This window comes from Muscardinus avellanarius, assembly GCF_963383645.1.
Source record: "Muscardinus avellanarius genome assembly, chromosome: 11".
NCBI classification, from domain to species: domain Eukaryota; kingdom Metazoa; phylum Chordata; class Mammalia; order Rodentia; family Gliridae; genus Muscardinus; species Muscardinus avellanarius.
In genome coordinates this window covers 18,999,682-19,024,117 of record NC_137797.1, presented here as the reverse complement: position 1 = coordinate 19,024,117, position 24,436 = coordinate 18,999,682, and positions in this window count along the sequence as shown.

Here is a 24,436-nt window from a genome sequence, read left to right as displayed (position 1 = left end):
GCCCTAGGAAGGAGGGGTGCTGAGGCAGGCTGGGCCTGGGGGGGAGGAACTGTGAGAGGTGGCGGGGAGGAAGCTGAGGCCACAGACACCTCCCACCTCTGTGACCAGGGCAGCTCCTCAGGATGCTTAAGCGGTCCTCCCAGGGTGTGCCGCCCTGTGTCCTGTGTGAGGGTCAAAATAAAAAGCAAGCTTCAACCCCTGATCTGGGTAGAGTGGCACAGAGTTGGTGGTGCTCATCTTATATCAGCCAGGGCAAAACAACCCCTTGTTTATCCCATCTTGGCTTTGGGTCTATGCCCATGCCTGGTTCATTCTTTGAACACATGGAAGAGAAAGAGAAAAAGAAAGAAAGAAAGAAAGAAAGAAAGAAAGAAAGAAAGAAAGAAAGAAAGAAAGAAAGAAAGAAAGAGAAAGAAAGAAAGGAAGGAAGGAAGAAAGAAAGAAAGAGCATGCTTCAGCCAGGCGTGGTGGCACACACTTGTAGTCCCAGTGCTTGGGAGGCTGAGACAGGAGGCTCGCAGGTTCAAGGCCAGCCTCAGCTACTTGTGAAGCCTTCCACAACTCAGTGAGACCCTGTTTCAAAATAAAGAATAAAAAATAGGGCCGGGGTGTAGCTCAGAGGTCTAATGCCCCTGGGTTCCATCCCTAGACCTGCAAAAAAAAAAAAAAATACAAGCACACACTAAATGCACATGACTGGCTTTTCTTTTTCTTTCTTTCTTTCTTTTTTTTTTTTTTTTGGTGGTACTGGGGTTCCTGGAAGCCCTTCTACCTCCGGGCTACACTCCCAGACCTGTTTTTACATTTTTTAAAATTTGGAAACAGGGTCTCCTAAGCCAGCACGCGCGGCTGGCTTCGAACCTGCGCAATCCTCCTGTCTCTGCCTCCCAAGCACGGGGATTACAGGCGTGCGCCACCACGCCCGGCCATGACTGGCTTTTCTAAGCCTGCCATGATCAACTTAAAAAAGAGAGCTATGGATGATATCACTCTCAGGAGTCCTGAGCTCTACGCAGTGTGAAATGCACACTGCCTCTCCCCACACTGGCGCAACCCCTGCCGTAATCGCCTGCTGAAACGGGGGCTCCCTGGCTGGAAAGGCTCTTCCTACTCTGGCTTGTCTAAAATCAGAGTCACAGATTCATCTGCACAATGGCTAAGATACCTGTAAAACCATCCTGCTTGAAGGCCACCAGTTCCTACCCAGGCAATGTGTTGTTGAGAGGCCACACGCAGATTTTCATCCTACCTACACAAGTGTGGGGGGAGAGAAGAAGTTTGGGTGTCTTTGGGGAAGAATAGCTTCTTTCTTTTTTTTTTTTTTTCTTTCTTTCTTTTTCTTTATCTCTTTTTTCTTTCTTTTTTTTTTTTTTTTTTGGTCTGGGGATGGAACTTAGGGGCATTCGACCTCCAAGGTACACCTCCTGCCCTATTTTTTATTCTTTATTTTGAAACCTGGTCTCACTGAGTTGCAGAGGGCCTCGCTAAGTAGCTGAGGCTGTCCACGAACCACGGTCCTCCGGTCTGTCTCCCGAATGCTGGGATTACAAGCGTGTGCCACCACGCCCGGCTGATAGCTTCTTTAATTTGCCTCAGTCTCCAGCTAACTCCTGGATTCAACCAGGCTAATTCTCATATTGATATTACCTGCCTGGCCTCTGCAGACACACCTGAGTTTGGCCACTGATGCCAGCCCAACCTGCAGTCCAGTCTCCCTCCCAGACCCAGTCGTCTCAGCAGCACATCTATCTGTAGGGAGCCCTTTGCCATCCAAACCAGTCCTAGCTGTGGGCTATCTCTAGGGAATCCATCTTTACTCCCTGGCTTCCCAGCCTTTTCCTGCTGGTATTTATTTATTTAGTGGCACCAGGGACTGAACCCAGGGTCATTCTACCACCAACCTACATCCCTAGGCCTATTTTTTAATTCTTTATTTTGAAACAGGGTCTCACTAAGTTGGAAAGGGCCTCACTAAGTAGCTGAGGCTGTTTGCGAGCCGCGATCCTCCTGTCTTAGCCCCCCAAGAGCTGGGATCACAAGCGTGCGCCATCACGCCCAGCTCTGCTGGTCTTTATGTTTGTTCACTTTGCCCTTGTTTGTGCTGAGTGTCACCAGGGCAAAGACAAGTAAGCCCTGAAGAGACCTGCAGTGTTGAGGTGGTGGTGCCTTTAAGAGGCGGGGCCCCATGGAAAGTCATTACATCATGGGGTTTCCACACTCCTGAATGGATTCATGCTGTCTCTCAAGAGTGGGTCAAGTCTGATAGGAATGGATTCGTTCCCAGGGGAGTTGGTTGTTATAAGAAGAGTAAGCCTTGCGCCTCCTCCATTTCTTGCTTCTTGTCTCACCACTTAACCTCTTCTGCACATGCTCCTGGCATTGTGATACCAGGAGGCCTTCACCAGAAGTGAGCAGCTACCAGCAGCCTGAATCTTCAGAGCTGTGAGCAAAGTGAACCTCTTTCTTTATAAGGCACACGGCCTCAGGAATTTCATTACAGCAACACAGAATGGAGGAACATACCCATTCTTCTGGGAGACATACCTTTCCCCCAACTCTAATTGTAAGGTTCCAGTAGAGGTAAGCTGCCATCTTCTTATAGGTCCTGCTCCCTGGGCTCCAGTAATTGGCCCGGGATTGAGGTCCTGACTCAAGCCAGGCCATGCAAGTCCTATATACCACCTCTCTGGACACTGTCATCGATCCAGGCTTGACCCAAACTAGGCCAGAACTTTCGCCCAGGATTTGTAAAGTTGACACCAAGAAGAACAAGCCTTGGCCTCTGGAGTCAATGCTGTTCACCATCCTGGTGACCATGCCACCTGCCTTATGGAGAAAGCAAGCACACAGAAACAGAAGAGAGAGGGGAAATGGAGGAGAGCCCCTGCAGAATCCAAGCCTCCGGCTGTGCATTTGTCTAAGCTAGTGCTACATTTTTTTGTTTTGTTTTTGCTGTTTGGCGGCCCTTTCTTTTTCCTTGTCGAGTGCAGTTCCCGACATAATGACCACAAAGGGGAAATTAATTGTGCTTATTGTGACGCTGCTTGGCCATTCTCTTTCATCTGAGTTAATATATAACCAACTCTCGGATAATATGCCACCCACACGAAATACAGAAAGCTATAATTAAGGAGCCAAGGCTAGTTAGTATCAAAGAGAAAAAGAGGGCTGAGTATTGGGATGCTTAGACAGGAGGATCACAGGTTCTAGGACAGCCACAACAACTCAGTGAGACTCTCGGCAGCCTGGCAGAACCCTGCTTCAAAATAAAAACTAAAAGCCGGGCGTGGTGCCACATGCTTGTAATTCCCGAACTTGGGAGGCTGAGACAGGAGGATTGCACAGGTTCGAAGCCAGCCTCAGCTACTTAGTGAGGCTCTCAGCAACTTAGTGAGACCCTGTTTCCAAATAAAAGTATAAAATAGGTCTGGGAGTATAGCCCGGAGGTAGAAAGCCTCTGGGTTCCACCCCCAGTACCACCAAAAAAATTAAAATTAAAATTAAAAAAAGTAAAAATAAAAACCAAAAAAGAGTTGAGGGCATCACTCAGAGGTGCAATGCCCCTGGGTTCCATCCCCGATATTAAAAGGGCCGAGAGAGGACATAGAGCACGAGGCACAGCACACAGAGAGAAATTAAAAGGCAGACATGCAGAGCCGGGCGTGGTGACGCACGCTTGTAATCCCCGCGCTTGGGAGGCTGAGACAGGAGGATCGCACAGGTTCGAAGCCAGCCTCAGCTACTTAGTGAGGCTCTCAGCAACTTAGTGAGACCCTGTTTCCAAATAAAATATTAAAAAAAATAGGTCTGGGAGTATAGCCCAGAGGTAGAAAGCCTCTGGGTTCCACCCCCAGTACCACCAAAAAAAAAAAAAAAAGTGGCAGTCCTGTCAGATTCTCAAACTCTTTCCTTCCTGTTCTTTCAGACCTGGGACACTAATGGCTTCCTGCCCTTACTCACCAGGGATGGGGGCAGGGAGGGACTACACTATTTCCTTGCTCTTGTCCTTCTAAACGGTCCCTGTATTGCTTATCAATTGTTGTGTAGAGAATACCCCCAAATGTGGTACCTTACACAGCAAAAGTAGATGGTGTCACATGGTTTCTGAGGGCAGGAATCTGGTGACAGCTTTGTGGGAGGTTCTGCTTCCAGCTCTCTCGTGAGGTTGTGGTGAGGCTGTTGGCTGGGGGTGCAGTTATTTGGAGGCTGAAGAAATAGGCTGAGGGCTTCACTGCCAAGCTGCTAGAGTTTGGGTCTGGACCATTCTCCAAAGGCCATTGTGTAAAGGCATGGTCCCCAGGATGGCGCTACTGGGAGGCAGTGCGTTTGAGGTGGAGCCTGGTGGGAGGTTTTAGGTCATTGGGGGTGTGTCCTTGAAGAGGATTGTGGGACCCTGGTCTCTTCCTCGTTTTTTGCTTCCTCTGGCAGTCACAAGGTAAGCAGTTTTACTATCTATCAACCAGGAAAAGGGCCCTCAAAAGACACCAAGTCTGTCAGCACCCTGATTTCATACTTGTCATCCTCTAGAACTGTAAGAAATACATTTCTGTGCTGGGCGTGGTGATATAAGCCTGTAATTCCGTTTCTGGGAGGGATGTGACAAGAGGATCACAGTTTTTTGTTGTTGTTGTTGTTTTTTGTTGTTTGTTTGTTTTGTTTTGGTGGTACGGGGTTCCAGGAAACCCTTCTACCTCTGGGCTACACTCCCAGACCTATTTTATACTGTTTTTTTGTTTTTGTTTTTGGAAACAGGGTCTTTAAAGCCAGCACAGCTGACTTCGAACCTGCGCGATCCTCCTGTCTCCGCCTCCCAAGCGCAGGGATTATAAGCGTGCGCCACCAGGCCCAGCAACATCACAGGTTTTAAGACAGCTTCAGGAGGTAGTGACACTCTCATCAACTTAGTGAGATTCTGTTTCAAAATAAAAAATAAAATCAGGCTGGGGGTATAGCTCAGAGGTAGAATGGTCTTGGGTTCAGTCCTTAGTAACACACACACACACACACACACACACACACACACAGAAATACATTTCTGTTATTTATAAGCCACAGTTTATGGTGTTTTGCTATAGTAACAAACCAACTCAGGTACTATGGTGGATCAGTTCCACCATACAGAACATAGAGCCTGTCGGCCCAGGCATTTCCTTGGTATTTCCTTTTTTTTTTCTTTTTTTTTTTCTGAAGGTGTATTTATTTATTTATTTATTTATTATTTTTTTTTACACCACATTTTTTCTTTATTCATTCATCTGTTGAAAAACACCTAGGTTGTTTCCATAATTCGGCTATTGTGATCCTTGGTATTTCCTAATCCCTGTTCTATATGTTAGTGTCCCGTTTTCTCTTGGTGCTACCAGATCAGCAGGAATGGTCCTAATTTATGGTCAGAGTTCAGAATTACCACAATAAGTAAGTGGATCTAGAAATGAAATAATGAATGGGCCCTTTCATTTGCTGAACTCTTTTTTTGTGGGGGGCAGATGAAACTCAGGGGCATTCTATTTCCGAGCTACACCCTCAGCCCTGATTTTTATTCTTTATTTTGAAACAGGGTCTCACTGAGTTGCAAAGGGCCTCACTAAGTAGCTGAGGCTGTCTGCGAACCACGATTCTCCTGTCTCAGCCTCCCAAATGCTGGGATGACAAGCGTGGACTACCACGCCCAGCTACTGAACTCTTTTAACCCCTGAACTCTGCCTGATGACATTCAGGGGTGGATTATATATTGTCCTAGACTGTCCTGCTCTCTATGTATGAGGGGTTTATCTTCCCAACTAGATGGCACAATGTTTTCGCCTCCTTTGTCTCTTCAACCCAGCAATCTGGCTTGGTGCCGGATGGCTGATCGATGACAACCTCTTTTTCAGTTACCTTTTTTTGTCTCTGTGACAAAAAAGAGAAACACTTAGAGGAGAAAGACTTTATTTGGCTCGCAACTTCAGAGTATTAGTCCATCGCTGGCTGGCTCCAAGACCGGAAGAGCCTGGCAGCAAGGTGTGGCACAGGAAAGCTGTTCAGGGCAGCTGGGGAGCAGAGACACAGAGAAAAGGGATCAGGGACATATACAGTTCCCAAGGCCATACCCCCAGGGATGTACCTCTGCTACCACCCACTATCTGCCTAGAGTTACCATCCAGTAAATCAATTCAAAGGATTAATCTATCAGTGGATCTATCTACTGATGAGATTAGAGCCCTGATTCAATTATATCACCTCTGAACATTTTTGCATTGCTAAATACATGAACTTTTCCAGGGTCATTCTATATTCAAACCACAGCACTGTGTGTGTATCAGTTTCTTCATCAGTAAAATGGGTGTAGTAATAATTCGTTCTTTTTTTTTTTTGCGGTACTGAGGATGAAGCCCAGGAGCCTTCTACCTCCGAGCTATACCCCCAGCTCCATTTTTTATTCTTGATTTTGAAACAAGGTCTCACTGAGTTGTGAAGGGCCTAAGTAGCTGAGGCTGGCCGCACACTGTGATCCTCCTGTCTCAGCCTTCCAAATGCTGGGATTACCAGTGTGCGCCACCACTCCTGGCTTACATTTTTAATTAAAAAAATTTTTAATGCAATTATATGAATATACCAAATTTTGTCCATTCATCAGTTGATAGAAATTTGAGTCATCTTTAGTTTTTTTTTATGAATAATGCTACCATGAAAATTAATGTTCAAGTTCTTATATGGACATATGTGTTTTGTGTGGTCTTATATAGGCTCATTTCTTTGGGGCATATAATTAGAAGTGGAATTGCTAAGTCATAGGTTTAATTTTTAAAGGAACTCAAACCTTGTCAAAGCACTTACACCATTTTACATTTCTTTTTTTCCCCAAGTTATCTTGTTTTTTATTAATTTTATTGTGTTTCATACACCATTTTACATTTCTAACAGCACTATTAGGGTTCTAATTTCTTCACATCCTTAATGACACTTGGTATTCTCTGAGTTTTTCTTATAACCAGTGTGAGCTGGTATCATATTGTGGTTTCGATTTGCATTTCCCTTACGGATAACGGAGTAATGATGCTGAGTATCTTTGCATTGCTGATTGGCCATCTGAGCATCTTTGCATTCGCTGATTGGCCATCTGAGCATCTTTGCATTGCTGATTGGCCATCTGAGCATCTTTGCATTCGCTGATTGGCCATCTGAGCATCTTTGCATTGCTGATTGGCCATCTGGAGATCTTCCTTCAAGAAACGTCTGTCCAGATTTCTTGAGTGGGTAGGATTTTTATGAGAGATTCATTAGTCAGAATGGCTCTAGATTGAGGTAAGTCTAAGAGAGGGTCCTACCTTTGAGATGGGCTCTCCTACCTTTTCACTATGTGACTTCTGGATTTCTGAAACTCTGAACTTATTTTCACCTTCTTTGTTTATTTGGTGGTACTGGGGATTGGGCCCAGGAACATTCTACTGCTAAGTTGTACATCCAGCGCTATTTTATTTATTCCTGTTTGTTTGTTTTTTGTTTATTATTGATGGTACTGAGGATTGAACCTAGAGTCATTATTCCATCTCCAAGCTATACCTCCAGCCCATTTTTTTTTTTATTTCTTTATTTGGAAACAGGATCTCACAAGGTTTCTCTAGATTGCCAAGGCTGGCTTTGAACTTGTGATCCTCCTATCTCCAGCTCCCAAATACTGGTATTATTGGCATTTGCCACCACATCTAATTTCAAGTCTTTTAAATTTTTATTATTTATTTAGTGGTACTGGGGGTAGAACCCAGAAGCTTTCTTTTCTTTTCTTTTCTTTTTTGGTACTGTGGGTGGAACCCAGAGGCTTTTCTACCTCCAGGCTATAGTCCCAGACCTATTTTTATACTTTATTTGGAAACAGGGTCTCACTAAGTTGCTGAGAGCTTCATTAAGTAGCTGAGGCTGGCTTCGAACCTGTGCGATCCTCTTGTCTCAGCCTCCCAAGCGCTGAGATTACAAGCGTGCACCACCATGCCCGGCTGAACCCAGAGGCTTTCTACCTCTGGGCTATACTCCCAGACCTATTTTATACTTTATTTGGAAACAGGGTCTCACTAAGTTGCTAAGAGCTTCACTAGGTAGCTGAGGCTGGCTTCGAACCTGTGCGATCCTCCTGTCTCAGCCTCCTAAGCGCTGGGATTACAAGCATGCACCACCACACCCGGCCATTTATTTATTTATTTATTTATTTATTTATTTATTTATTTATTGTGCTGGGGTTGGATCCAAGGGCATTCTGCCTCTGAGCTACCCTTCCAACCCTATTTTATTTTTTATTTTGAAATAGGGTCTCAAGCCAGGTGTGGTGGCACACGTTTGTAATCTCAGCATTTGGAAGGCTGAGACAGGAGGATTATGGCTCGCGGACAGCCTCAGCTACTAATTAGTGAGGCCCTTCGCAACTCAGTGAGACTCTGTTTCAAAATGAAGAATAAAAATAAAAAAACAGCACTGGGGGTGAAGCTCAGAGGTAGAATGCTTCTGAGTTCCATCTCCAGACTGCAAAAAAGAAAGGAAAGGAAGAAAGGAAGAAAGAAAGGGAGAGAAAGAAGAAAGAAAAAAAGAAGAAAGAGAGAAAGAAAGTCTCATTAAGTTGTAGCGGGCCTCTCTAAGTTGCCAAGGTTGGCTGTGAAGCTGAGCTCTCCTGTCTCAACCTCCCAAGCCACCAGGCCCAGCTCCCCAGTCCTTTTTATTTTTTATTATTTTCAACATAGTCTTGCTAGGTTGCTGATATTCTCACTAAGTTGCTGAGACTAGTCTTGAACCTGCAATTCCTGTCTCAGCTTCCCAAGTACTAAAATTATGGGTGTGTACCATCATGCCCAGTTGTCCTTATGTTTTTTATTTTATTTTATTTTATTTTATTTTATTTTCCTGATACTAGAGGTTGAACCCAGGGGCTTTCTCCCTCTGAGCTATACCCCAGCCCTATTTTTTATTCTTTATATTGAAACGAGATCTTGCTAAGTTACAGAGGGTCTCACTAAGTAGCTGAGTCTGGCCACAAACCTGCAATCCTCCTGCCTCAGCCTCCCAAGTACTTGGATTGCAAGCATGCGCCTCCATGCTCGGCTTTCTTCATGTCTTTTAAATAAGGAAAATATTACCTAGTTTATGGTCATTATGTGTCTGTCTGAAAGGAGAAAACATGCGTGTAGCATTTAACAGAGTATCTGACAGCAGAGTAAACATGAGACAAACAGGAGCTGTTTCATGATTTTACAAAGTAAACACATAATTAGAACTATGCCATCAGGAAGATTAATCGGCCCTTGTTGTATTAAATAGATTAAAGAGCGCTTACAGTGGAAAGGGCTGCTCAGCTGTCTGCCAGAACACAAGTCAGCCAGGCTAGCAAGGAGAGAGCTATGTCGCTCTCTTTGTCCCTCAGGAGACAGGTGATGGCTGTGGACTGCAGGGCCATCCCCGTCTTAGACGATAATGAAGGTGCCCTAGCAGGCGTGCATCATGGTGGCTCCATCTACCTCGTACACCTGCACTTCTCAGCCTTCATTTAACTCCCACCCACCTGTGAAAACCTTTGCCTCACACATTTCTGGACTACGTCACATCACAACTGTAAGGAAATTTCATTTGTGCACCAGGCATCTTTCTTCCTTCCCTTTCTTTCTTTCTTTCTTTCTCTCTCTCTTTCTTACTTTCTTCTCTCTTTTTTTGTGGTACTGGAGATGAAACCCAGGGGCATTCTGCCTCTGAGCTACACCACTCCCGGACCTATTTTTTTTTTTTTTTTTTGTGTGTGTGTGTGTGGCACTGGGGTTCCTGGAAGCCCTTCTACCTCCGGGCTACACTCCCAGACCTATTTTATACTTTTTATTTGGAAACAGGGTCTCTTAAGCCAGCATGGCTGACTTTGAACCTGCACAATCCTCCTGTCTCCGCCTCCCAAGCACGGGGACTACAAGCGTGTACCACCACGCCCGGTCCCCAGACCTATTTTTTTATTCTTTACTTTAAAACAGGATCTCACTGAGTTGCAAAGGGCCTCACTTAATAGTACCTGAGGCTGTCGGCGAACCGATCATCCTGTCTCCACCTTCCAAATGCTGGGATTACAAGCGTGCACCACCACACCCAGCTCTGTACCAGGCATTTTTCCATGAGAACGATATAAGTAGAAACATTAATATTCACAAGCTAAAATGCAGTGGGGCTTCATTTTCCTCTAGTTTTCCTAATCAGTGGTATCAGGTTGTGTTTCTGGCTCTGAGTCTTTTTGAGTCTTTTTGCCTTGGGGCTGTATGTGTGTGTGTGTGGTACTGGGGATGGAACCCAGGGGCAGTCTACCTCTGAGCTACACCCCCAGCCCTGTATCTTATTCTTTATTTTGAAACAGGGTCTCACTGAGTTGCAAAGGGCCTCACTAAGTAGCTGAGGCTGGCCACAAACCGAGATCACCCTGTATCAGCCTCTTTTTTATTTTATTTTATTTTTTGGTGGTACTGGGGTGGAACCCAGAGGCTTTCTACCTCTGGGATATCCTCCCAGACCTTTTTTATATTTTATTTAGGAACAGGGTCTCACTAAGTTGCTGAGAGCCTCACTAAGTAGCTGAGGCTGGCTTCGAACCCGTGCGATCCTCCTGTCTCAGCCTCCCAAGCGCGGAGATTACAAGCGTGCGCCACCACGCCTGGCTTCTGTATCAGAATCTTAAAAGCTGGGATTATAAGTCTGCACCGCCACCACACCTGGCTGCCTTGGGGCATTTTAAAATTTCACAAATGTTGCCTTGGGGCATTTTAAAATTTCACAAATGTGATAGGATTGAACAAACCAACTCTTGAATTCCAGAGACCTCCAAAGACATTGGAATAAAGCAGGAACTAATAGGCGACAGGCAACAGTGGCACTGGATTTTCTCAATAAGGAAAGACAGAGATGAATCCTCAGGTTCCTTATTGATGAGGTAAAATAGAAGAAATAATTTTAGATAGAAATGAGACAAATTGGGAAGGGATGAAAGATATGGTTTTTAAAACTGAAATCTTCAGTTAACAGAACGTGGTTATTTTTAAAAATTAAAAGGCCAGGCCCAACCCCCCCCCCCTTTTTTTAGGGTCTGAGGCCAGGGGCATTCTATCTCTGAGCTATACCCCTGCCTTATTTTTTATTCTTTTTTTTTTTTTTTTGGTGGTACTGAGGGTGGAACCCAGAGGCTTTATACCTCCAGGCTATACTTCCAGACCTATTTTTATATTTCATTTGGAAACAGGGTCTCACTAAGTTGCTGAGAGTCTCACTAAATTGCTGAGGCTGGCTTCGAACCTGTTGTGATCCTCCTGTCTCAGCCTCCCGAGTGCTGGAATTACAAGCGTGCGCCACCACGCCCAGCCCTGGCTGCCCATTTTGACTTAAAAGTGTGGGCCTGTCCGGGCATGGTGAGACCCTGTTTCAAAATAAAGAATAAATAATAGGGCAGGTGGTGTAGCTCGGAGGTTGAATGCCCCTGAGTTCCATCCCCAGACCCGCAAAATAAAATAAATAAATGAATAAAAATGGGCTGGGTCAGAAAATTCCTGAGGTGATAAAACCTGGGAAAGCTTCATCATTTGTCTGCCTCCAGGAAGATCTCCCCCCAAAAGTCACACTTTTGTTAAAAGAGCCTGAACCCCAAGCCCCAACTGCCCAGATAACCAGACAGCCTGAGGAGCCCTGGCACAAAGGAATTCTCATCTTTTGTAAACCATCCGTGTGCCATGTGCCTCTTGCAAGCCCTATAAAGAAGGTCGAGCTCTGAGGAGCTCTTTGCCATTTTGTAGCTATTTTGCGGTCATTCTTTGAGCCATTTTTTGATTTGGGGCCATTTGGGGGCAGCTTTTGCAGTTCTTGCCCCTCTCTCCTCACAGCTGATGGGGATTGAACCTGTATGGATTGTTAATGAGAGCTGTATTAAAGGCTAATAAGACTAAGCTTTTGTACTTAAGCAAAACAATAACATCTTTTCCTCTGCCTCTAAGCTGTCAGCCAAGAGCTGCGGCCAATATTCACCTCCGTCAGCTAAAAGTCAGCTGTTAGCCCAGCTAAGGATGGAGTATAAAACAAACGCTAAATTCTGACAGTAGTTGAGATTAAAGTTAGGAGAACCCTATATTGATTATCAAGTACACAAAAGAGTTGTAGCCCAGGGCCTCCGTACTTTCAAGACAAGTTTACAACATAATAAATAACTTCTAGCAGATAGAAAGAAGCTAAAAACTCCCCAAGGACACGGGAGGATGGTACAGGCCTTCTCCAAAGAGGGTATATACCATGTGACCCGTGACCTTGTTACCCAAGTTACGCTTCTTGGTCATAAATCTAACACGAAAGGCTTGCACTCGGAGGTAATTGGTGGGCCTGCACCTGCATTGGGTCAGGGGAGGGAGAAAGACTATTGGCTAAGCAGGATGGGAGAAAGGAGATTATGAATCCTTATATTCTTTATTCTTTATTCTTTATTTTGAAACCGGGTCTCACTGAGTTGTAAAGGGCCTCACTAAGCAGCTGAGGCTGTCCACGAACCATGATCCTCTGGTCTCAGCCTCCCGAATGCGGGGATTACAAATGTGCACCACCACGCCCGGCTATAATGAATCCTTATAAAAACTGTTCTATGTTCAAAATTTCAGTGTCTTACTTTCAAGGCACTCCACTGCGTCTTCTCTGATATGGTGCTTTGTTCTGTCCCTTCTTTCTACCTTTGTAATAATAAAAATTGCTTAAGCATGCAGCAGTATAGTTCTGGCTATTTTTTCTAAACTAGCTAAGAACAAGAACCCACATCGACATCTCGAATGGTTACAGCAGCACTCTCATGCTTTCAAGATGGCCAGCATTTCCCCTGAATATGTATAAATATATTTTGCCACTTGGCTTCTGTGGCGAAAAGAATTTCAACACACACCAGTCAGAGATAAAAGCAGAGATTTTAATTCAAGTAAAGTAAAGATTTAAATTTATTTATTTGCTTGTTTATTTATGTGGTACTGTAGATTGAATCCAGGGACATTCTACCTCCAAGATACACCCCCGGTTCCTATTTTTTATTCTTTATTTTGAAACAGGGTCTTACTATGTTGTAGAGGGCTTCACTAAGTTGTTGAGGCTGATCTTGAACCTGCGATCCTCTTGTCTCAGCCTCCCAAGTACTGGGATTACAAGTGTGTACCACCAGGCCCAGCTTCCCGGTAAAGATTTTAAACACATGTTTTGGAGGAAAATTGATTTAGAAGTTTAAAGTCCTGCCCTTTTGAGCTTTGAGTCACTCTACGCTTATCATGTTATTTCTTGGTACATTATAAAATTCTCATTAAATCGAGCTTTGAATGATGCTGTGTTCAGGGTTATCTTTAAGGAGGGTTCATGGCTAGCAGCCTCCAACTGAGAGCCCAGTAGAAATTATACTCTGTCCCTTTCTCCCAACTGAAAAATGTTTAGGGCGGGTGCCATGATGTTAAAAACAATTCAAAGAACAGCCTCGGGTGGAAAAGAAGACATAGAATAGCCGAAGAGCGAGAGGGAGCCCAGGGTCATGTAGTTTGCCTGACTCGAGTGCTGAGGAATTTATAGGCTCACTTTGGGCCGGTCTTTTTATTGTTTCCAATAGCTAGGCTATTGCCACACCCAGCTGGTCACCACACAGAAACTAGATCCAAGAATCCCACTGGATAAACCTTTCAAAGTCCTCAGCCATGGACCCAGTTGATAAAGTGGGGGTTGGGAAGAAAGTCTGAAGTGAGGCCTGCCCGGCTCCTCTCGTGGGCTTTCCAAAGGCCAGAGCCTATCAATTCTGATCAAAGGGGAGGCAGCCATTTCTGTGATACTGGGAAAGCCAAGACACACTTCCTATATGTATACAAATAGATACTAGACCCTAAAGGGAGAATCAAGGGTCAAAACGGACTGGAGTCTATCTAAGAAGATGGATTGTGAATATACTGAAGGGGTCAGATAGAAACAATCAGGAGGTATATTGTTTTAGGTTCTCCAGAGAAACAGAAATAATAGGATATGGAAAGAGATAGATCTAAGGAGATGCACTATGGAAACTGTCCACATGATTATGGAGGCTAAGAAATCCCATCAGTGCTGGAGAACCCAGAAGCCAGTAGTGTGATTCACATTGAGCCCGAAAGCCCAGAACCTGGAGCTCCAACACCAGAGGGCAGTAGAAGGTGGATGTCCAAGCTTAAGAGGAGAGAGCAAGCCTGACGTGGTGGCTCAGGCCTAGAATCCTAATACTTGGGAGGCTGAGACAGGAGGACCGCAGATTTACAGCCAGCCTCAGCAATTTAGCAAGGCCCTCTGCAACTTAGTGAGACTCTGTTTTTAAAATAAAAAATATAATAGGGCTGGGGTATAATAGTTCATAGGTAGAATTCTCCTTGGTTCAATCCTTAGTACCACCACCACAGACACACACACACAAGAAAGATATTTGTGGGCACTGCTGATCATTGCTTAGACTCATTAGTTCATTAAAAGTTGCAAAATGGTAGCCAGGTGTGGTGGTACATATCTGTAATTCCAGTATTTAGGAGGCTGAGAAAGGCTGGGAGTGGTAGCACAGGCTTGCAATTCCAGTATTTGGGAGGCTGAGATAGGAGGATTGCAGGTTTTGGCCAGCCTCGGCTACTTAGTGAGGCCCTCTGCAATTTAGTGATACCTGTTTCAAAATAAAAAATAAAAAATAGGGCTGGGGGTGTAGCTTGAAGATAGAATGCCCCTGGGTTACATCCCCAGTACTGCGCGCACACACACACACACACACACACACACACACACACACATACAAAGGTTTGATCAGCAACCTGTGGTACTATTGGGAGGTGGAGTAACCTTTAATGTATTGCTTTAATATTAATGATAATTCAAAAACAATAATTAGCAAGGCGTGGTGGCCCACGCTTGTTATCCCTGCGCTTGGGAGGCAGAGACAGGAGGATGGCGCAGGTCCGAAGCCAGCCGCGCTGGCTTAAGAGACCCTGTTTCCAAATAAAAAAGTATAAAAATAGGCCTGGGAGTGTAGCCCGGAGGTAGAAGGGCTTCCAGGAACACCAGTACCACCAAAAACAAAACAAAACAAAAAAACCCAATAACTAGTTCAATATCTGCTATGCAAAAACAAGTAGCCAATATTCACCACTCAAAAGGAACCTTTGGCTATTGTTTCTTCTGGAGAGCCTGGCTACTGCCCTTTCTGGCTCCTTTGCTCACTTTTTTCCCCATCCTATTCTTTATGCCAGGCATCATCAACCTGATTATGTCACAAATTCAAAAAAATCACTAACTTGTCTGTCAACAGTCTTCTCTGGTCTTCTCTTACAGACCAGAGACCTATACGCCCTCCTCCCAAGCACACAGGACCTGTAAGATCCTCACGGTGCCTGCGTCACCACTTCTAGCCCCAGATCTACGGCCTTCCCATTATCAAGCAGGAAATAGCTCAGATGAAAATGGCACATCATTTCCCAATAGAAATGTTACAAAACCTCTGGAATGTGGGCACCGTGGGGTCTTGCCAGAGGAGATCCAAGGAACGGCACAAAAAACAGGGAGAAATGGCCGTAACCAACCCCCTGACCCCAGCCTATAAATTTACTGACTGTGGACCAGGGTCAAACGGACCAGTTGGTGGAATACACACCTGCTTTTGCCCTCCCTCCCTTCGGAACCTCCGTAAAAGGCCCCAGGTCTGCAAGGAAGCGGGCTCTGACTCTTGTGGGTTCTCTCCCCGGTCAGTGGCTCCCTCCCAGATTTTATCCCTGAACAAAGCCTGTTCCTTGCAGCCGAGCGAGCGGTGTCCCTTTTGTCCCTATAATTCCTCCCAATCTGTCAGCCTCGGTACCAGCTAGAGAACGCTCCATGGGGAAAGGAAACACGTCCGTTTCCCTCCCCGTTTGTACTTAGCATCTGGCGCAGGACGTGGCCCAGAACAGAAGCCTGTCTGCATGTGGTGAGAGCCAAGGAACTGAACAGCTTTGCTGAGGCCACGAGGCGCAGTGAGCGGTCCTGCTGCTGATGGACCAGTCGCTCTGTGGGCGATTGGCCAGGAGAGGGCAGCAGCTCCCTGCTTCCTGCTCTGTTACCAGCACCTCTTCTGTTAAGCAGTTCTTTTTGCTCAGGGACCAAGCCTGGTAGGTCCTACCTGGGCTCCGTCCCAGGGATCTCACCCCTTATCTGCCTCCTACAGGGCTTTTTGCCAGCACTCTTGCCCAAGCCTACCCTTCCTTCCCCTCCACCTCTAGAGATATTATAGCAATTTTTTTTTCCAATCCTGGGGATAGAACCCAGGGGCATTCGACCTCCCAGCTCCACCCCCAGCCCTATTTTTAATTATTTATTTTATTTATTTATTTATTTATTTATTTGTTTATTTATTTTTGCTGGTACTGGGGCTGGAATCCAGAGGCTTTCTACCTCTGGGCTATACTCCCAGACCCATTTTATATTTTATTTAGAAACAGGGTCTCACTAAGTTGCTGAGAGCCTCACTAAGTAGCTGAGGCTGGCTTCGAACCTGTGCGATCCTCCTGTCTCAGCCTCCCAACCGCAGGGATTACAACCGTGCACCACCACGCCTGGCTTTATTTTTTATTTTTGAAACAGGGTCTCACTACGTTGCGGAGGGCTTCACTAAGTAGTTGAGGCTGTCCGAGAACCGAGATCCTCCTGTCTCCGCCTTCTGAATACTGGGATTACAAGCGTGCGCCCCCACGCCCGGCCATCACAAAAATATTTTTAAAAATGTAATCAAGAGTTTAAGGGCTCCCACCTTCCCCCAAACTTAGAGATACCATCAAATTCAGACATTTTGTCCTGAGATTTCAAGGTGTTTCACACCCTGCCCCGAGGACGCTCTCCTGTTCCTCTCCCGCCAGGGAGCGGTCCATGCCTGAAAGAATAGCCTACCCTGCCAGGATGTCAGAATTGGTGCCAGCGAGCTCTTCTGCCTGCCTGCCTTCACCTCTCCTTCGCCTAGCAATCTCCTGCCTCCCTCTCAACAGACTCAAAATGACATTCTCAGTGTGGCTCCATTCATTCCTCTCTATTAAAACCCTTACCAAGCCGGTGTGGTGGCGCATGCCTGTAATCCTCAAGCTTGGGAGGCGGAGACAGGAGGATGGTGCAGGTTTGAAGCCAGCCGCGCTGGCCTAAGAGACCCTGTTTCCAAAAATAAAAAAGTATAAAATAGGTCTGAGAGAGTATCCTGGAGGTGGAAGGGTTTCCAGGAACCCCAGTACCACCAAAAAAAAAAAAAAAAAAAAAAAAAAAGAACTAGGTGTGGTGGCACCTGCCTGTGACCCTGGTACTTGGGAGGCTGAGACAAGAGGATCACAGGTTCAAGGGTAGCCTTAGCAATGTAGCAAGACTCTCAGAAACCTAATGAAATGCTGTTTCCAAATAAAAAACAAAATAAGACTGTGGATATAGCTTAGAGATAGAATACCCCGGGTTAAAAAATAATGAGAGAAAGAAAAAAAAAAACTGTCCCTATTCCTGACTTCTTATTTTTTCCTGCTTTTCTGATTATTTGGAAAAGGCTTTTATGAGGGAACATCTATTGGTTATGTCTGTCCGACATTCCTTCCCTCTTCTGGAAACAGCCTCTTTTCCCCTCTCTCCGGGAAAGCTAGCCTGTGCGGTCTGAGCAGGTTTGATTATGCACACACCCAGTGGGGCCAGATTTCCCCTCAGCAATGAGCCCTATGCCCTTGAACATAAAATAAATGGCTCCATGTTGGGCACACAATCCAAACACGGCCGTTTAAAATCCTCTCTTGAGACTTTTCTGCCAATAGGATTTGGGAATATGATCTCCTTCCTCTGAGGTTCTGATGTAAGTAAATGGGAATACTTTGGGCTGTTGGGGAGAATCGTGCTGTCTAGTGGAGAAAGCCTGTTTAAAAGAAAGAGTGTGACCTGATAACTTCATTTGAGCCGCTGGATCAAGCCGTGCCTGAAGTCAGCCACCTTCCCTTTACTTGAGCCAATGCATTTCTTTTCACTTAATCTACTTGTTTCCTGCAGTTGTACCTGAGTCTCCGACTACCATACTTTTCAGACAAAACTGCTTCATTTTGATCTCAGCTTCCATTAGAGATGGCGATTAGACATGACAAGTAGGAGATGCTACTTTTGAGAGGCCCCATTTAGAAGAGAAATCGCAAGCCCTGGCAGCCAGCTAATAGTTAAAACAGCCAGCTAATAGTTAAAAAGAAAAAGTGTATATTACTGCAGCTTGCAGCTTAAGAAGCATAGCGTAAGAATGAAAAACATGCAATAAGCCCACCCCGTTCCAGGAACGTACCTAGCATCTTATCTATACTGACCGGGTCAGCGCGCCCTGTGCCGGGAACCTGCTGAGACTACACCTAGTGTCTTATCTAACACTTGACAACAGAATGTACGTTTTCAAATGATTCTGTAATATTTTGTAAACGCATGTAACTTGGCCCAAACCCCCCCTAACTGGTGGTCTTTTCCCTATAAATACCCTCAATTTCAGTCACTCGGGGTCGAACTCCTTTACGAGTCGGCCCCAGTGCACTGGCTCCTTAATAAACTCTTGCCTTTTGCTTTTGCATCAAAATTTCTCGTGTGTTCTTGCTGTCGTCGCTTATCCCGAGGCTGGTTGAGGGTCTCCCCTCTGCGGGGGTCTTACACTTTCAGAGCTTGAAAGAGGAAACAGAACTGAGGCAGGATCTTTGGCGAGAGCCTCAAGGTCTCTCCAGCCCGTTATTAGTCAGTTTTTCAAAAATAGTTTCAAACCAGGCATGGTGGCACTTGCCTATTATCTCAGTACTTGGGAGGCTGAGGCAGGAGTATCGCAGGTTTGGGGACAGTCTCAGCAACTTATCAAGGACCTCAGCAATTTAAAGAGATTCTATTTCAAAATAAAAAAATAAGCCAGGCATGGTGGCACATACTTGTAATTCCAGTACTTGGGAGGCTGACTCAGGAGGGTTGCAGGTTTGAGGCCAGCTTCAGCAACTTAGTGAGGCCTTCAGCAATTTAGTGAGACCCTGCTTCAAAATAAAAAATAAAGTAGGGCTGGGGGTGTAGCTCAAAGGTAGAATGCCCCTGGGTTCAATCCCCAGCACCACAAAAATAAATAAATTAATTAATTTAATTAAAAATAAAATAGGGCTGAGGGTGTAGCTCAGAGCCAGAATGCCCCTGGGTTTAATCTCCAATTTAGACAAAGAACAGATTGCTTCTTTTTCTCTTTTGGCTTCATTCTTGTCTATATATGGAGCAAAAAAAAAAAAAAAAAAAAAAAGCAGAAATCAGGCAAGCCCATTTGCAAATGTAAACACTGCAATGCAGTCCTTAACCTTGTTCTCTAGATTACTACCTACCAGTCCTTATCATCGACAACAACGCCTACCTTTACTGTCTCCGAGAAATTTACATAGCCGTGTGTGTGTGTGTGTGTGTGTGTGTGTGTGTGTGTGTGTGTGTGATACTAGGGGTGGAAGCCAGGGGCTTTTCTACCTCCGGGCTATACTCGCAGATTTATTTTATACTTTATTTGGAAACAGGGTCTCACTGAGTTGCTGAGATCCTCACTAAGCAGCTGAGGCTGGCTTCGAACCCGCACGATCCTCCTGTCTCAGCCTCCCAAGCGCTGGGATGACAAGCGTGCGCCACCGCGCCCGGCTACACAGCCACTTCTAGAGAGCTAGCTTAGTAAACCCAGTGCTCCTTCCCAAGTATGAAAGTCATTTTTCTAAGACTGAAGTCAGTGATTTCAGTGACCCATTGAGTTCAGTCTTACTAATGCTCAGGAAAACCTTAAGTACTTACTTCTAGGTCTTTCTGTCAAAACCCATCTCAAGTATAAACCATACCTTGGAGTTTCAAAATAGAAATAACATGAAATTTGAGAAGGCCCTCGCATCTTTTGGGAAGCCAGTTGAGTTGGTACTTAAGAAGATAAAAAGAGAGGAACCTAGCTGGGCGTGGTGGCGCATACCTGTAATCTCAGTACTGGGAGGCAGAGACTGGAGGCTTGCAGGTCGGAGGCCAGCGTACAGTAAGTTAGAGAGACCCTGTTTCAAAACAAAAAATAAAACAGAGCTTGGAGTGTGGATCAGAGGTAGAATGCCCCTGGGTTCAGTCCTCAGTACAGAGGGGGCGGGAGAGGGAGAAACCCAAGAAATGTTGCTACTTCAAGATCTCTCTGTGTACAGGGCTTTAAAAGACTTTTTTTTTTTTTAAAGAAGAATTATTATATAGAGAGATTTATAGGGGAAAGCAAAATTAGGGTCCAGTTTTGGAAAGGGAAATTGTAAAATAGGCAGAATTGACAAGCACTGGTTTTAGATCCTTGTTGGCAGTTCAGAAAAGGCCCACGGAGCCATGGGTGATGTGGAGACAGGCAGGTGGGGAAAATGTCTGTGACAAGCCCGATGAGACCCTCTCACTTCCAGACAGCTGATCTAGCAGGCCTGAGACCCATCTGTGGAGGGGGGGTGGGTGTCCAGGAAAATCCTTGGCCTTCTGTGGTCGTTGGGGGGGTGAAGGTCCCCAAAAGGCTCACCTGTTGAGGGTGTTGTCTCCAGGCTGTGGCACCACTGGGAGGCTGGGGCACCTTTAGGAGGTCAGGCTTGGTGGCAAGAAGTTAGGTCTCAGGGTCTCCCTCACGTAACATTGAAATTGAGTCAGGAGTCGCAAAGAAGGCAAAAACCAGCCAAGTTATTGTGTGAGGACAGGCCTCTTTAATTAAACTGGCACCTTTGGGCGAGGTCTGCCAGCCATGGGGGAAGGGGCCGACGACCGGTCAGCAGAGTCACGGTCAGCAGAGTCACGCTGCAGAGAGGAGGTGAGGGTATTTATGTAGGCGGGGTGTTGGGGTGGGGCTAGTGGCGTGGGAATGGCGGTCCTCTTGTGACACCTGGAGTCTGCCCTGGGATGTCTGGAGTCTCGACATCTCTGCTTCTGGCTTCCAGGATTCCCCCTCCTGTCCTGTGAGGGGAGGGGGAGGGACCTGACCTATCACCTCACAGGGATGCAGGACCCCACCCCTTCCTCTCTTTTTGCTCCTCAGCCACAACGAGATGAGCCTGCTTGTTCCACCATGGGCTCCTCACCCTGGTGTGCTGCTTTGCCACAAGCCCGGAAGCAATGGTTCTGCCCAACAGTGGGCTGAAATCTCCAAACGGTGAGCTCAAACCCTCGCCTCTTTAGGTTGATTAACTCAGGTACTTTGTTACAGTAACAGAAAACTGACTGACTCCTTCCTTCCTTTCTTCCTTCCTTCCTTTTCTCTCTTTCTCTCTCTCCTCCCTTCCTCCTCCTCCTCTCTCTTTTTCTCTCTTTTTTTCTTTTGATTCTGGGGTGTTCTACCTCCTAGCTATACCTCCATCCCTCCAGCCTTTTTTTGTGTGTGTGTGGTACTGGGGGTGGAACCAGGGGCATTTCTACTTCCAGGCTATACTCCCAGACTTTTTTAAATTAACAATTTTTTTTGGTGGTACTGGGGTGGAACCCAGAGGCTTTCTACCTCTGGGCTATACTTCCAGACCTTTTGTATATTTTATTTGGAAACAGGGTCTCACTAAATTGCTGAAAGCCTCACTGAGTAGCCGAGGCTGGCTTCGAACCCATGTGATCCTCCTGTCTCAGCCTCCCAGGCACGGGGATTACAAGCGTGCGCCACCACGCCCGGCATCCCAGACCTTTTTTATATTTTATTTGGAAACAGGGTCTCACTGAGTTGCTGAGAGCCTCACTGAGTAGCTGAGGCTGGCTTCGAACCCGCGCGATCCTCCTGCCTCAGCCTCCCAAGCGCGGGGATCACAAGCGTGCGCCACCACGCCCGGCTTTCAAGTTTTAATTTTGAGACAGAGACTTGCTAGGCTGCTGAGATTCTCCCTAAGTCTCTGAACCTGTGAGCCTCCACTTCCAGCCTCCCAGTATTATAGGCCTATGCTATCACATTTGGCTGTATTGTCCTTTTTTTTTTTTTTTTTTTTTCCTCTGTAGCTCCTCCAGATCACTGCCAAGTCTCAGTCCTTTCCTGACTTACTCATTTGAGAAATGTTTACTGAGCCACTGCAGTCCATGTGACATAGAGGAGCACAGAATCTAGAGTGAGTGTGTGTGTGTGTGTGTGTGCATGTGTGTTACTAGAGATTGCACCCAGGCATGCCCAACCACTGAGCCACACCCCTAACCCTTTTTATTTTTTATTTATTTATTTATTTTTTGCAGTACTGGGGTTGGAACCCAGGGGCATTCTACCTCCGAGCTATGCCCGCAGCCCTTTTTTTATTCTTTATTTTGAAACAGGGTCTCACTGAGTTGCAAAGGGCCTCACTAAGCAGCTGTGGCTGTCCGCAAACTGTGATCCTCCTGTCTCAGCCTCCCAAATGCTGGGGTTACAAGCGTGCGCCACCATGCCCAGCTTATTTATTATTTACCTTTTTACCTGAACGCAAGCATTGTGATACCAGAACAGTGGCTCTGATAACTGATAAGTCGGGTCCCTCCTCTCCCCTATTTGATCTTGCAGCGGGAACAGGAGGCAGAACCCCGGAAGCCAGAAGCGGAGATATTGTGAGGCTACAGGTGCCGTGAGACATACTTGAGATTGTGAGACCACAGATGTCACAAGAGAATCAGCATGCCTATAAAGCATCGGTGCCTCTGATCCACCACGTGACTCAGCTGGCTGATCAGGACTATGCGAAACTCTCCAGACGCCTGGCCCATCGGTCTCTTCCCCCACAGCCGGCTGAGTCCCCAGAGGGTGCCAGGTTGGGTCTGATAAAGCAGCGGTCTCTGATAACCTGGTTGGTGTTTTTACCTCCCTCCTAAACTCCCTAACTCTATTTTCAACCTTTCAATAATCAAGATGACTACTAAGCAACTAATGGGTGGGTAACATATACAGTGTGGACCCACTGAGCAAAGAGATGATTCACATCCCAGACGAAACAGAGTAGGGTGGTGAAAAATTTAACATGCTACTCAGTATGGGATGTGACACAAAGGTGAATCTTTTTTTTTTTGGGGGGGGAGGGTGTCTGGGGATGGAACCCAGGGGCATTCTACCTCTGAGCTACACCCCCTGCCCTATTTTTTATTCTTTATTTTGAAACCAGGTCTCACTGAGTTGCAGAGGTCCTCACTAAGTAGCTGAGGCTGTCCGCGAAACGTGATCCTCCAGTCTCAGCCTCCCGAATGCTGGGATTACAAGCGTGTGCCACCATGCCAGGCTCAAATGTGAATCTTTATTTCTGGGATTTTCCATTTAAAATTTTTGGGCCGCCGGGAATGGTGGCGCACGCTTGTAATCCCCGCGCTTGGGAGGCTGAGACGGGAGGATCGCACAGGTTCGAAGCCAGCCTCAGCTACTTAGTGAGGCTCTCAGCAATTTAGTGAGACCCTGTTTCCAAATAAAACATAAAATAGGTCTGGGAGTATAGCCCAGAAATAGAAAGCCTCTGGGTTCCACCCCAAGTACCACCAAAAATAAATAAAAATAAATAAATAAATAAATAAATAAATAAAATTTTGGAGCCATGGTTAACTATGAGTAACTGAAACTGCAGAAAGTGACACTGAATCATGAGGGGAGCGGTTATTGTGTGTGTTTACATGCATCATCTCATTTATATCAAAACTTCATGACCTGAGAAGTTTTATTAATCCCATTTTCCCATTGAGGAAACTGGGATGCAGAGGTGTTAAAAATTCGGCAGGGTGACTTAACTACAAAGGATGAAACTGATTTCAAACAATCTGACGTCTACTCTCTAAAACACAAAGTAAATTCCAGAAGGATTTTTGCATTTTGTCTAACCTTTTTTTTTGGCACAGGGCTTTAAACCAGGAGGGCAGAGTTGAATGCCCCTGGGTTCCATCCCTAGACCCTCAAAATAAAATAAAATAAAATAAAATAAAATAAAATAAAATAAAATAAAATAAAATAAAAGGGGTCACAAGGGCCAGGCCTGGTGGCGCACACTTGTAATCCCCGCGCTTGGGAGTTGGAGACAGGAGGATCGCGCAGGTTCGAAGCCAGCCGCACTGGCTTAAGAGACCCTGTTTCCAAATAAAAAATATAAAATAGGTCTGGGAGTGTAGCCTGGAGGTAGAAGGGTTCCATCCACAGTACCACCAAAAAAAAAAAAAAAAAAAAAGCCAAAAGGCTGGGGGCACAGCTCAGAGGTAGCATTCCCCTGGGTTCAATCCCCAGTACCACAAGCGAAAAGAGAGGAGAGAGAGAGAGAGAGAGAGAGAGAGAGAGAGAGAGAGAGAAAGGAAGAAGGAGGAGGAGGAGGAGGAGGAGGAGGAGGAGGAGGAGGAGGAGGAGGAGGAGGGTGATGGAGGAGGAAGAAGAAAAGGATGGAGGTGGAGGAGGAGGGGGATGAGAAGAATTAACTGAAGGCCTCAGGGAAACCTGGGCAGATGGAGGCTCAGGTGGGCTGGG